A 14,209-nucleotide genomic window follows, 5' to 3' on the forward strand; every position below is an offset into this window, starting at 1 on the left:
GATTTGAGTCCTCGGCACGAAGTGAAGCGGTTGTACATATTGTGTGCGTCTAGAATAATTTATCATTTACGTGTGTTTATCATTTAATGTGTAGAATCTGTGTAATTATAAGTAATGTATAAGAGAAGAATATGCTCTTCAATCATGTGTGGCTAAGTCTGAGACGAGCTGGCACAAAATGGAGCCAAGATTAAATCCATACTCTACCCCGCCTGAGTCCAGCCCGACGTAAAGTGCTCCCGGTCAGCTTCTCAGGGGGCTGTCATAGCTTTTTCCAATTTAACGTGGGATCCGAGAAAGATCATCTTTCTCTCTTTTTTTGAGATATCATATTATCAATCAAAAACCTGCCGATGGACGTCTCCATCCGACACACCTTGGCAGTGAGTCAAAGCGTATATATAAAACCTTAATTCTATCTATATTATTCTATCATATTACTTACAAATAATCAAACAAATTAATTATTACTTCTACTTATTTATTAAATATAATAATCTGAAGAAATGGAAAAAGAAAATGTGGGAAGTGAACAGTGCGATCCTGTACAAGTCATTTTCTCTGATAACACAAACATCCACTGAAAATGTTCACCTGTTCAATAGTCCTTCGTATTTACATTTCATCTCCTTCATAATCATAATTAAAATAGGTTCCATTGAATTAAACTGGTCAGTTATCCTCTAAACTTGACATTACACAAGATTCAAAGCCTACTTTCGTCGTTCAGATCCTTGGTCTACATCGCTATCAGAATCTTGGAGTTTAACATCACTAGTATAATACCCTACCTAAAGTATCATCAATTTAGATTGACCAATCTGAACCTAAATTAATCTACATCACATACTTCTGATGTTTATATCTGAATCTATGTATGAGAAATTTTTCTAACTGGAACTCTATCATCTGCGATTTTATCATCTGGGACATTATTATTTGGTATTTTATTATCTGGAATCTTATTATGACTTACATTGACTTTTGAGTTCGAAATGATTGATAAGTTTCTCGTACATAGCCACTATCTGCTGTTATAACTTTATGATTGCCAAATGATATATATACCTATCCTTTACATTTTAAAACTAATATGTTACATATGTTACAACGTGCCAGGCCTATCTTCCATTAAACATAAATAAGCATAAAAGTCCAAATATGTGCCAATATGTATTGTGCTTTCTTCCTTCGTAAATTATAAGCTAACCTCTATAAGTATTCAGTTGTGATGTTTACTGAATTGCATCATGACCTCAGTCTTAACTTTATTTAGGAAGGAGAAACTCTAAATATGTCGATTATTCCTACAGCAAATCCTTACATCAACACCTATTACAAATATGGAGGCTATTAACTCACTTTTGTTCGTTACTAAGTGTTTATATTTAATATGGGAATTCGCTGTGATCTTACTCTACACTCTTCTGGACATAAACCTTGCCATACAATGATTATTCATTACGATCATATTCTTATGTGACATTTCATTTCGCAATACCTTCTTCTTTCTTCCTCATTCTCGACGCACACACATTCGTATCTCTACAGTTCCATAAATATTCAATTCAAACCTATTTCATCGTAGTCAATATTTTTCTCATCTTAAATCTTTTTCATAACCTCTCATTCATCATGACATTAACCTTCCCTCGACGATATTGCTTCTGCACTTGCCCACAATTCATTAGGATCTATCTCTTCTTTGCACTGTATAGCCTTACTCATGTCTGTCAATACTATTGCCTCCTACAATCCATCAAAATCTCTTATGACATGTAACATTTCTAATACTTTCTGAATTCCGACAGCATAGCCTTTCCGTATAAATTGGAATCTTATATCTATATGTAATACACTCACTTATGGCATTAACACAACCATGGCTGAGGTTGGAGTTTACTTAAAACGATGTCACTTCCTACACCTATATGCATATCGACTAGCACAAATATCATTCGTCATTATACATGACATAAATTAGTTTCTATTGGTCACGTTTGGCACTTGGGTTAAATATGACTGGTAATTGAACTGAAAGGAAAATTCTATACAAAATAATACAAAGAATTTTGTAAACAAGAAACTTATCTCGCATCCGCCCCCCCCCCTTTCTGAGTTGGCTTCTTCTTCTCATCTGCTACATGCGATCTTTGTGTTCGGTAACTGGTCCCCTGCACGTCATCTCTGGTCACAATGTATTGTCGTCTTGCGCCTCATTATGTAATCCTGAGCAATCCACTCTCTCGTCTTAGAAAGTCTCCGTGCTGACCCAACCGTTCATGAAAACATAAAACAACGTTCGAATTATTAAAGAATACATAAGTATAATGTTCATTTAGCCTCTTATATTGTTATTTATTGAGCTACTTGTGATGTGTAGATCTATAAGTATATGGATATAGTTTCTGCTTATTGATTATAATTTATGTCGGCTAATATGAGTTTTTTAATCCAATTCTTTCTCTTCTTGTAGTGGATTGCCTACAGGTACGAATAGCCCACTAGTTTCTCCTCCTCTTTCTATTATTATTATTTCTTTTTGAAATATCGGATTTTCTCTCCATATTTCTGTCTGTGCATATGCTGTTTGACATAAAATTCTTCTTCAATCTTCCTTTCAAATAATTCTCTTGATCTACAGTGACGATTTGATGTGATATTTTCTTCTTCTCCGTTTTTGCGTGCTGTCCTTTTTATCACTCGGTAAAGAATGATTTAGAATTCAATTACTTTTTTAAACAATCCAGGTTTTTATACATGGCCCTCGCGATTCCATGCCTTCTATAATGAAGTCAATTTGAGTTTTGGTGACATTTTGCGTTCATTTGTTCTGCTTGAAATCGCCGTCAGCCAATTTGTCTTTCCCGATCTCCTTTACATTTCCACATTAACTATAACGTAATGGTACAATACCTACGACGCGGTCACAAGAATGTGTAATTTAAATATCATGTTTTGTAGTGAGAATGTACATGCTTGTCCCATTAAATTACTATGCGGCGTGTGTAAAAATTAGGTGTAATGGAATAGTGAGGCGAAGTGTCTATTATTCATGTCAGTGCGCGAAACTTTAAACATGTGTTTAAATTTCTTTAGAAAAATTCAAAAGGTGAGGTTTTAAGTATTGTAATGAAAACCAATGAAATACTGTTCAGGCCGATAAAAGTTACAATAATGATAATGATAAAATAGCCGTTGTGAGCGTGATAAATTCAAATATCAAATTAGCCAAAATAATAATAGGAATAATGATACTCACGTCAGGATAAATTTGAGATGATTAATTATGTGTTCATCAGTAATGTCAAGCGAGATTTGCGGTTTATACCTAAATCCAGTGAAGTATGATAACGTTGGCATTTATTTTTGGAAACTTATATTTTGTGACACCGTGTATTTGTGATACAGAAAGTCACGGTATGCTATTTTGCTCTTGAGGTCAGGAAAATTTAAAGAAGATAATTGTGAGATCATTATAAAGTTGTTTAGTCATAGGAATGCAGGTATTCCAAAATGGTTTCAAACAGGAAGAAATGGATTGTAATGGAAATGAAATATTATGAGAATAATTAGGAAGATTTTAAAGGCAGAGTAAGCCTGTTCTTTATGAGTGATGTATGATGATCAAGAGGCTGAGGATAAGAGACCATGTTTTTCGATGGAGATGAATTTTTGTGACGGGGTGTATGTTAAGAGGTAATATTTCTGAGACAGACTGTGTGAGATGACGATGACCTATAAGTAATCCAGGACAGTTAACGACTTTAAAGATGGTCAAAGCCAAGTGAGTGTGTTTCAACGCCCATTTTAAGTACAAGATGATGTTCTCCCATAATTACAATTTTATACGAGACCGTAAGTTTTGGCAATTAAGTCTAAGTGACGATTCTATGTGGTACCAGCAAAGTGCATTTTGTGACAGCCGACGTCACGAACAAAGTACATTCTGACACCTGGTAGAGGTAATATTTGATTATTGCAAATTGTATTCTATTCTTTATTTTTACGAGATGAAATTATCGCTGACTAGGAACATTGCGGGTGTGCAAAATGAATTTTATTAGAATGATGGCTTAGCTTGAGTAGACTGATGAAAAGTTACTTCACTGGACAGTTCACGGTGATACATGTTTGGAACGTTGAGATGGAAGGCCGTTTGGAGCCTCACACTCGGGTTGTGCCGTGGATATCGCGATGGTAGTGATTACTGTTTTCAGTGATATTACGTAAAATAAAACGAGAGTTGAAACAGACTTTCAACGTATTAGGTCGTGTTACGTACATGTAGTACGTGTTGAAGAGATGTTAAGTACAGAATAAAAACGGCCAGCCGGACACCAGTGGGATCCGAACCCACAACCGCCCGATTTCGCGTCGGTTGCTCTACCAGTTGAGCTATGGTGGCCTATGCCATCTTTGTTCTGTTTGAAAGGATCTGAGCTACAGGTCTGGCACTGCTGCTAGCACATTGTAGAGTGCGTTTAAGTCGCCCGTTGTGGGGCATGTCAATGAATATTGAATTTTCACGAGCGCATTGTAATCGAAACAGACTTTCAACGTATTAGGTCGTGTGACGTACATGTAGTACGTGTTGAAGAGATGTTAAGTACAGAACAAAAATGGCCAGCCGGACACCAGTGGGATTCGAACTTCACTGCAGGTGTTGGGATTGTATTGAGGAATAGATTAAACCATTCGAACATGTTATTTAATTTCGATTTCACGCTTTATTGTAAGAAATGGACACCGTTATATTTACTGGTTCGAGTTCATTCTGTGGTGAATTTCTCTTCATTGTGTTACAGTTTCAACGAGGATTAGATTTAAATATCCGGGATTATGTTTAAAGTTTCGATTTCGCCTGCCTGTATAAATGATGTGTAGAAACCATAACGTTGGATCGACGATAGATTTAGGATGCTGCGTGTATTATATAATTTAAGGATGAGTAGACACTGTGTAGGCTCAACGATAGGACTGTTTTTTTTGCTATTTGTTTTACGTCGCACCGACACAGATATGTCTTATGGCGACCATGGGATAGGAAAGGTCTAGGAAGTGGAAGGAAGCAGCCGTGGCCTTAATTAAGGTACAGCCCCGGCATTTGCCTGGTGTGAAAATGGGAAACCACGGAAAACCATATTCAGGGCTGCCGACAGTGGGGCTCGAACCCACCATCTCCCAATGGTACTGGATACTGGCCGCACTTAAACGACTTCAGCTATCGAGCTCGGTGGACTGTTTTTGCTATTTGCTTTACGTCGCACCGACACACATAGGTCTTATGGCGAAGATCAACGATAGAATTAGAGTGTCGTCTGTATATAGTCAAGTCATAGGTTAGTCATTTTTGCGAATCGACTTGAATGATATTAGTGTTTGCAGTAGTGGATACGAATGTGAAAGGTATTAGCAGGTACTATTCAGGCCATGTTTCGGCATAATTCTTATTAGCCAGAGTGTGTTCCCATGACAGCATTGCATCAGTAGTACCATGAAAGTGAGGGTTGTCCCACGTAGAAACCTAGATAATAGAGAATGATCCTTACTGTTTAGCCGGTGCGTGTTCAAGTTCGATGAACTTTCGTTTTCTATTCTACTTTTTCTCTACTTAAGATTTATTGTTAGGATGTCCGGCATATTATGATAATGCCGTGTGTTGACACTTAGTTGATTTATACAGGGTTGAAACTACGAATGCAGTTTCGATTCGCCAGCTGTTAATTTATATTTTATTTTCATTTTTCGTTATTCACTTTATTTTAGGTGATACGTTGATCTACCGTTTACTTGTAGTTTAGTTTAATGGGACAAGTATAGGTAGACTGATTTGTGATGGTAGTCGTAGTTATAGAATATTGGAAAGATTTCCTTTTATTTATGTTATATTGTGGAGTTGTAATTCAACAAACATAACGACTTAATTGTTTTGTAACCTGAAAGTTGGTTTAGTAAGAACATTTTCAAGTGACTTATCACTTTTCTTTAATTTCAGTGTTTGGTATTTCTTCTAAATACATAATAAATTAATGTTTTCCTGCATTTCGCAGTTTTGTTCCTTCAGGACGACGTAACGTAAGATCCTCTCGGATCAGCTGTTGTTGGTTCCTTCTGAACATCTGTTTGGAGTGATGCATGTTTCAGCATCGGGATTCTTTTGTAACTTAAGGGTGTCATGCGATGACAATACATGGTAGAATTTTATTTTTGATTATGACAATTGTTGTTAACTTGTAATGTGAACATGTTCCTAACTCGCTGATTAACTTTTGAAACATATATAAAACTCTGCATTTAATTGAAAAATCTGAATATCTGCGTTTAACATGAAAATTATGAAAATTAATATTCATTAAATAAAATACACACTCGTCGAACCTTGTACTCACACTTACTTGCTACCTGCTTACTAACACATACGTTATTTGAAGGGCGCCAGCTGTCACTCAGTACAGCAATAATAGAATGAGACTCTTGACCATCTCTAGGGTGTGGGGTAATAAGCTTACTTTTGACAACATACCATATAAGTTCTGGGAAAAGGAGATTGGCGTTCGGTTTCCCCATTAATTTTGAGGTTAAGATATTTTACTTTCAATGAAATGAAACTACGAATTCGTTTGATAGAACAATATATATTCTTTAAATAATATATCAAAAAATAGTGAGTCTTGTTGCGATAAAACAGATGAGAATATGAAATTATGACATTGCAATTGAAAGAAACTAGGCATGAATTTGAATTCTTCTTGACCGGACATTTAACAATTTATACGAAATATTTCCCTCACTGATTCACTTGACTGTACCTTCAACACTTTTAGTGTAATTACGACGTATTCCTCTGCTCTGGTGTTTACTGTAGATGTGTCACGCCTAACGTGGTGATACATCCTTGCGACTGCTTCTTCTCCATATCATCTGACTTCTTTGTAAGTCAATATGGTATGACCTCTTGGCAGGTCCAGGGTTGCCCTCTCTGACTCCTTGGTAAGCCTTGCGTCCGCGTCTTCCACTAAGTGACGGACCAACCATTTGGTCTCACTCTCTCAATGACCAATAATGGCTCACTGAGTCTTCACCATCTCTCGTTCACTGGCCAACTAAGGCCTCTTGATCTAGTAGACTACTTCACTGTACTGCATCCGTATAAGTAATGACTGACGCTACAATGTGCACCCACCTTATATAGACGTTGGTTGACACAACTACGTAATCTCCAGAAATAACAATGACATACTCCCACCTACGCGACAGATATTACACACAGTGGTGAAATAGCCCCGCGGCGACGAGTCGATGCGCGCATATCTAAATAAATACGATGACATAGCCAAGGCGCGGCGATGACTTGGCAGAATCGCCAACAATATTGCACAATGCACCAACGTCACTTCCAATCTCTGATGTATACAACAATTCTCACTGTACAGGTATTGAGTGTTATACTACACATACGTATATATGTATACATCTAAGTGCAATCTTGCAAGCAACAGGCAATTGCAAAATTGAATAAAACGGATAATTACAATAATAGTACAATATCACAGATAACATAATAATAATACTGACATAATAATAATAATAATAATAATAATAATAATAATAATAATAATAATAATAATAATAATAAAATACAGATAAAATCATACAATAATAAAAATACAGATATCATCTTGTAACGGGATTTGAACCGTTACAGTAATGAACACCATCCTTTCTAGTAATATTTCGCAACCTATCGAAAGCAACTGATACTCGATTTGGTTTGATTAATGGTCCATTCAGGGGATGTTCCAATATCCGATAGGATAATAAACTGGTGGATAACATTAATTAAATGTAAATCTGGAATTCTACTAATGTTGAAGCTCAGATTTTCCACGGATCGTGTGGATTAATTCTCAGTTACCATTTGGATCAATGGTGCCCGATTTTCAGGTTTTATTCTCCTTTTCTGGTTTTTGCTGTTCACGAATTTTACACTAAATTTTCATTCTTTGGAACATAATGTTAAACAGTAATAAAAATATAAGACTCACGTTATGCACTGTGCCTGCGTTAAACGTTGTAAAATTATTAAGTGATTTTTCTGGCTAATTTAATAAATATTTTTATCGTGATTTAATTTGAATAAATATTTTAGTAAGCACATATTTGCTCCTCATTTAAAGTAGTTAGGCTCTCTTTTTAACCCTATCATTTGGTCGATGAAGTGACAGAGAATACTTCCAACGACCCCTAGATCTAAGAGTTCGATATTGCTCTACCGAAACAGCCGCGGTAGACGACCAACGATGAAATGGTAAATTCAAGGGTTCAGTAGATCATAACTCTCACTCCTGTTTGCAGATCCAGGACTCTCTCTTTATACGTTCCTAAGTTTCTTTTCAAGACTAGACATAGCAGGCATTTATATTGTCTCTCACAACCCACCATCACTCGAGGACAGGGTGTAGTTTGGAATAGGGTGTAAGAATGTGATACTGCAGACAACTGACCGTCAGAGAAGCAGGAAGTAAACTTATCCTAATTTAAACTTGCCTAAATATCAAATTCCAACGGAAGACTATCACCAAGGAAAAACTATTCACAAAAAATAAAATAAAGCTCGAAATAGATCCGGGTTAAAGAGGGCCGGATAAATGAGGTTCTACTGCACAATTCTGAATAATAGTGGGGATAGACCACCTCTCTATCGGACTTCCGTTTTAATATCAAAAAGTTCGGACTTTTAGACTAGGAATTCTCTGTTTCTTTTTCTGTTCATTTTGAATTATTCTAATGGAAGAAAGAGCGTATATCTGTATATAGAGTCAAATGATTTTTAAAATTTCACAAGGCTTGGTCTTACGTAATTGTAACATGATTTTTAGACTGAAAATTTATTCTGCACATGTTCTGTTTTTCCGAATTCTGCCTGCGATTCGCCACTTAGATGGTCATTCCTGTGAGTAGAACATTTTGTAGGTAAATGGTAACAAGGCAAGTCCTCCGTAGTAATGTTTTGTTCACTTTCTTGTATAATGGGTGGATTAGTGCGCATTTTCATTCTTCAGGGACATTTCCCGTGATCCCGATTTCTTCTAAGAATTACATGAATTTTCTGGACGAGGATGTTACCGTCTATTTTTAACATTTCGGCATTTATACCATCTTCTCCTGGAGTTCGTTTATTGCTTACTTCAGGTGTTATTTAGTTCACTTTTTCTAATATCAGGTATTTGAATTTGCTACCATGAAACATAAACCCTACACCTTTATCACACGCACTGAACGCATGTGAAGTGGAGGGAGTTAGACTGACCCGTACAACTCTCGCGTGCTCGTGCGCTGTCTGGCGAGCAGGTGCGCTGGGTGCACTGTTTTGATAGCTTTGCACTAGTTGACTATTTGCAGAGAAAACCAAAACTAGAAACAACAAAACCTGGACAGGAGAATGCAAGAAATATTTTATCTAAAAGATAAAAAACTTGGTAAAAGAAGAAAGCAAACAGAATAGCAAAATAAGTTCAAGCGAGCTTCACAGTAGATCATAACGATATATTAATAATAATAATATTTTTTCCGAGGTATCTGTGGAACAGCAGAGGTGGAAGAAGGTGCGGGCTGGAGCCGGTCTAACTACAAGGCCGAAAGATTAATAAAATTTAAATAAAGGTTATATTTTCAATAGACAACAAGATTTAACAAGTTTTCACTAAGTGAAATAACAATAAAAGAAAAACACAGGTACAATGATAACTTTACAAGTGAAAGCACCAGTTTTAGGGGATCATTACAAGATCTGGGCTACGAGCCCTAAGTTTTATAATTCCTGAGCTCTCAGCTCACAACCACAATTTATCAAAGGGCAGAAAACCCTTAATTACATGGAGCACCTGCTCCCACCTAGTAATGTCAAGCCTCCTAGAGGCACCTTTCAAAAATACCAGAAAGAGCTGACCCGCTCTCAATCTTTCAAGCCTATTAAAGGCAATACCAGACTTTACAAAAACTCGCCATCGAGGCACAACTTACAAGAATAAACAGGGGTATCTCGTACCCAGGCTACAGGGCTTTAAAAGAGAAATAAAAGGTTAATTACAATACAATCAGCCATTTCAATCATTAAAATGATGTGGCCTCTTTAAGTCGTGGGTATAGGTAGGCCTTCAACAGTCTTCTCCAAGTGGAACGGTCTTGGGCAGATCTCATCCAAGTGGTACCAGCGATCTTCTTGATATCTTTGTCCCATCTGTCCGGTGGTCTTCCTCTAGGCCTTCGATGTTCTCTCGGACTCCACTCCAGCACTAGTTTTGTCCATCTATCATCATTTCTTCGTGCAACATGGCCAGCCCACTGCCATTTTAAGGAGCGTACTCTCTCTAAGATGTCTTTAACCTTTGTAACAGACCGGATGTCATCAGCTCTTTTCCTATCTTTCTTTGTATAGCCTAGCATTGACCTTTCCATGGCTCTCTGCGCGGTCCGAAGTTTCCCTTTTGTGAATTCGTTCAGAGTCCAAGTCTCACAGCCATAAGTCAGCACAGGAAGGATGCATTGGTCAAATACTGTTTTCTTCAGATTTGCTGGCATTTTTGATCTTAATACTGAAGAATTCCTTCCAAATTGTTGCCATCCGAGCTTGATGCGCCTATAGATTTCTGGTCTTATATCACCTGTCATATTTATAATCTGGCCAAGGTAGATGTAATCACTGACCTCTTCTAATGGCATGTTCTTAATATTCACATTTCCAGCTTGAACCCATTCGTTGGACATAACTTTTGTTGCTTGCACTCCTACATAAAACTTTATAAAACATAAGGGGCACTAGGCCCATGATACAAGGACTATTCCCAAACTAGGGAGGTGACTCGTATAAGAAAATTTTTATACATTAAGAGCAGAAAATCGGTTATGAAAACGTAGTCACCTCAACTCAAAATGAAGGGGAGCCCGAGAGAGTAAAGCACTCTTTATCCCCGATTTACAGTTAAAGTAATAAGAAACTTTTACATAAGCCGGCACTAAGTTACATTTTTAGAAAGGTAGGTTACATTGAAAAGGTTTCGGACCTTCCCCGAGGGCTGAACTGCTGAGCTAGCAAGAAATAAAGATGTTAAAAGGCCATTACCTTGTAGAAGAGCTGCTGGCGGACGAAAGAGGAGCATCCCGCCTCCTGCTATACTTCCATACACTAAGCTAGATGTTGAAGGAGTGGCCGAGAGCCAGGATAATCAGCAGTTTTTATACTCTCGGGGAAGATCCGAGACCTTTCATGAATGATTAAGACACACCCACAGTCTTTTATTGGCTAACTGAAATTTACACATCAAAATTTGGGGAAGAAAGATACAATTGGCTGAAAATTAATGACAGAAATTATTGATTGGCTAACTTCAAAACTGGCGGAAAGAAAAGATTTATATTGCCAACCCACAAATGAAAGAACGAAATTTAGTTATAGGAAAACTTATGAGTATAAAATATCTTCAAGAAAAGTTCCACCACTTCGCACCAGGGTGCATGATCATAGTTTTTGGTAGAGACATCTGTGAGAGAATGTCCACACTTCTTGATAATTAGTAAACAAAAACAATTCGAAATTAACACAGTGACATCTTCTGATAAACGGTTGAATTAATTCAGTTTTTAAAGTTCCGAGTTTCTGCTGTAGGGGAGTACTTTAAGGCGGAAAATTCAAGTGTGCGGAGTATAAGTGTACCAACCGGTACAATAATAATAATAATAATAATAATAATAATAATAATAATAATAATTGTACCGGGTGGTACACCTCTACGCCGCACATTTGAATTTTCTGCCTTAAAGTACTCCTCTACTGGAGAAACACTGAACTTAAAACTGGACCTACTTAAACTTTTGCTCTGAAGATGTCACTGTGTGAATTTCGACTTGCTGTTGTTTACTATTTATCAACAAGTGTGGACATTCTCTCATAGATGTCTCTACTAAAAACCTATGATCATGCACCCTGGTGCGAAGTGAAGGAACTTTATTTGAAGAAATTTTGTACTCATAAGTTTTTGTCCTTACTAAATTTCGTTCTTTAATTTGTGGGTTGGCAATATAAATCTTTTCTTTCCGCCAGTTTTGAACTTAGCCAATCCAGAATTTCTGTAAATAATTTTTGACCAATCGTCTCTTTCTTCTTCTTCTTCTTCTTCTTCTTCTTCGATTTTGATGTGTAACTGTAAGCTACCCAATGAACGCCTGACGGTGTCTCTTCATTATTCATGAAAGGTCTCGAACCTTCCACGAGGGTATAAAAACTGCTGATTTTCTTGTCTCTCGGCCACTTCATCAACATCTAACTTAGTTTATGGACGTGTAGCAGGAGGCAGGAAGCGCCTCTTTCTTCAGGCAGCAGTTCTTCAGTAAGGTAATGGCCGCTTAACATCTTTATTTCTTGCTAGCTCAGCAGTTTAACCCGCGGGAAAGGTCCGAAACTTTTACAATGCAACCTACCCTTCTAAAACTGTAAATTTGTGCCGACTTATGTAAAATCTTCATATGTCTTTAACTGTAAATCGGGGATAGGGAGTGCTTTACCCTCTGGAGTTCCCCTTCATTTTGATTTGAGGTGACTACGTTTTGGTAACTGATTTTCTACTCTTCCTTAATGGGTTAAATTTATTCATTATACGAGTCACCTCCATAGTTTGGGAATAGCCCCTGTTTCATCGGCCTAGTGCCTTTTAGGTTTTAAAACGTGTATTTAGGAGTGCAAGTACTCGCCTCCATTCCTTTGGTATTGCGGGCCATTCACTTAACCTGTTCTTTTTCTGCTAAGGGCCAGTAGATTGAGTACAAGATACCCCCGTTTCAGTGGTGTAATTTGTGCCTTGATGGCAAGTGATTGTAAAGTATGGTATGGCCTTGAAGAGGCTTGAAAAACTGAGAGCGTGTCAGCTCTTTTTTTAGTGTTGGAAAAGTGCCTCTAGGAGGCTTGATATTGTAATTAGGAGCAAGTGCTCCTTGAATGAAGGGGTTTTCTGCCCTTGAAGGTCTTGTGCTTGGTATATTTGAGCTATGAGCTCATAGGAATCGTAAAGCGAGGGGCGTAAGGCCCAGAATTGTTCTGTATCTTGGCTTTTTCTGGTCTTGTACCTGATTGTCGGTTATTTGTTGACTTGTTGTTATTTGTTAAACTTTGAAACTCTGTGTGAAAATTGTTAAGTTTTGCTATTTTCGAAAATATAACCTTTAATGAAATTTTAATTCATATCTCGGCTTTGTAGTTAGACCCATTCACCCCGGCATCTTCTTTCACCTCTGCTGTTCCACAAAAACCTCGGAACAGTAATAATAATAATAATAATGATAGTAATAATAATAATAATAATAGTGAATATAATCAGGAAAGTCATTTCCGTACAGCCCTAGAAGACCATCGGAGGAGTATGAGATACGTTCCTAACCTCGGCACTAAGTGGGATTTGTCCGGAGAGAGCGGAGCAGAACACATGAGAAGAACTGGAACTCAATTCTCGCGCGGGCTCAATGAACCTCAGAGCCTCTGCACAAGTGGAAGTCTCGTTTGTACTTATTTCGATTTTCTCTTTGGGAATAGAACTCCGATCTATCAGAGTGAACCAAGAACGTGTCCACTTAAATGAGTTAACAACAGATTTTCCATGTAATGACTCAGAAATTGAGTTTCAAATGAGAGAGTAATCTTCTTGTACATTTCATCAGTCGGTGCAGTTTACAGGTACAATTCTACCGCATTCGTCTCGATGTAGGGAGTTTGTTGCAAGACAAGTTAACGTCGGGGCTTTCCATGACAGCAGGCTGAAAACAGACGAGGGTCTGACTAGTTATAAGGCCGATTATTTACCGTACATGTATCATCGTCTCTATAACGTAAACTAAGTACTTTCTCATATACTTCTTCTTCTTCTTTCCTTCATGGGGTCTCTAAATATTAGTTTCTAATTAGCGTCGACCTCTAAGATCTTTTGCTACCATGTTTTTCCTTCATTCCCACCTAAATATACCTGCCACCCTTACAAAGCTGCAGGTAGTTTTTATTGGGTCTTCTTGAATTTTTTTCTCTCTCTCTCTCTTCACCTGATAGTCATAGAGTGGATAGTCTGAATCTTCTCAGCGCCTCATATTCGTAAAGTATGTGTTCAGCTGATTCCTCTTCTTCACTGCATTTCGTGTATATATTGTCTCTTATTACTCCATTCCT

This window comes from Anabrus simplex, chromosome 7, assembly GCF_040414725.1.
Source record: "Anabrus simplex isolate iqAnaSimp1 chromosome 7, ASM4041472v1, whole genome shotgun sequence".
NCBI classification, from domain to species: Eukaryota; Metazoa; Arthropoda; class Insecta; order Orthoptera; family Tettigoniidae; genus Anabrus; species Anabrus simplex.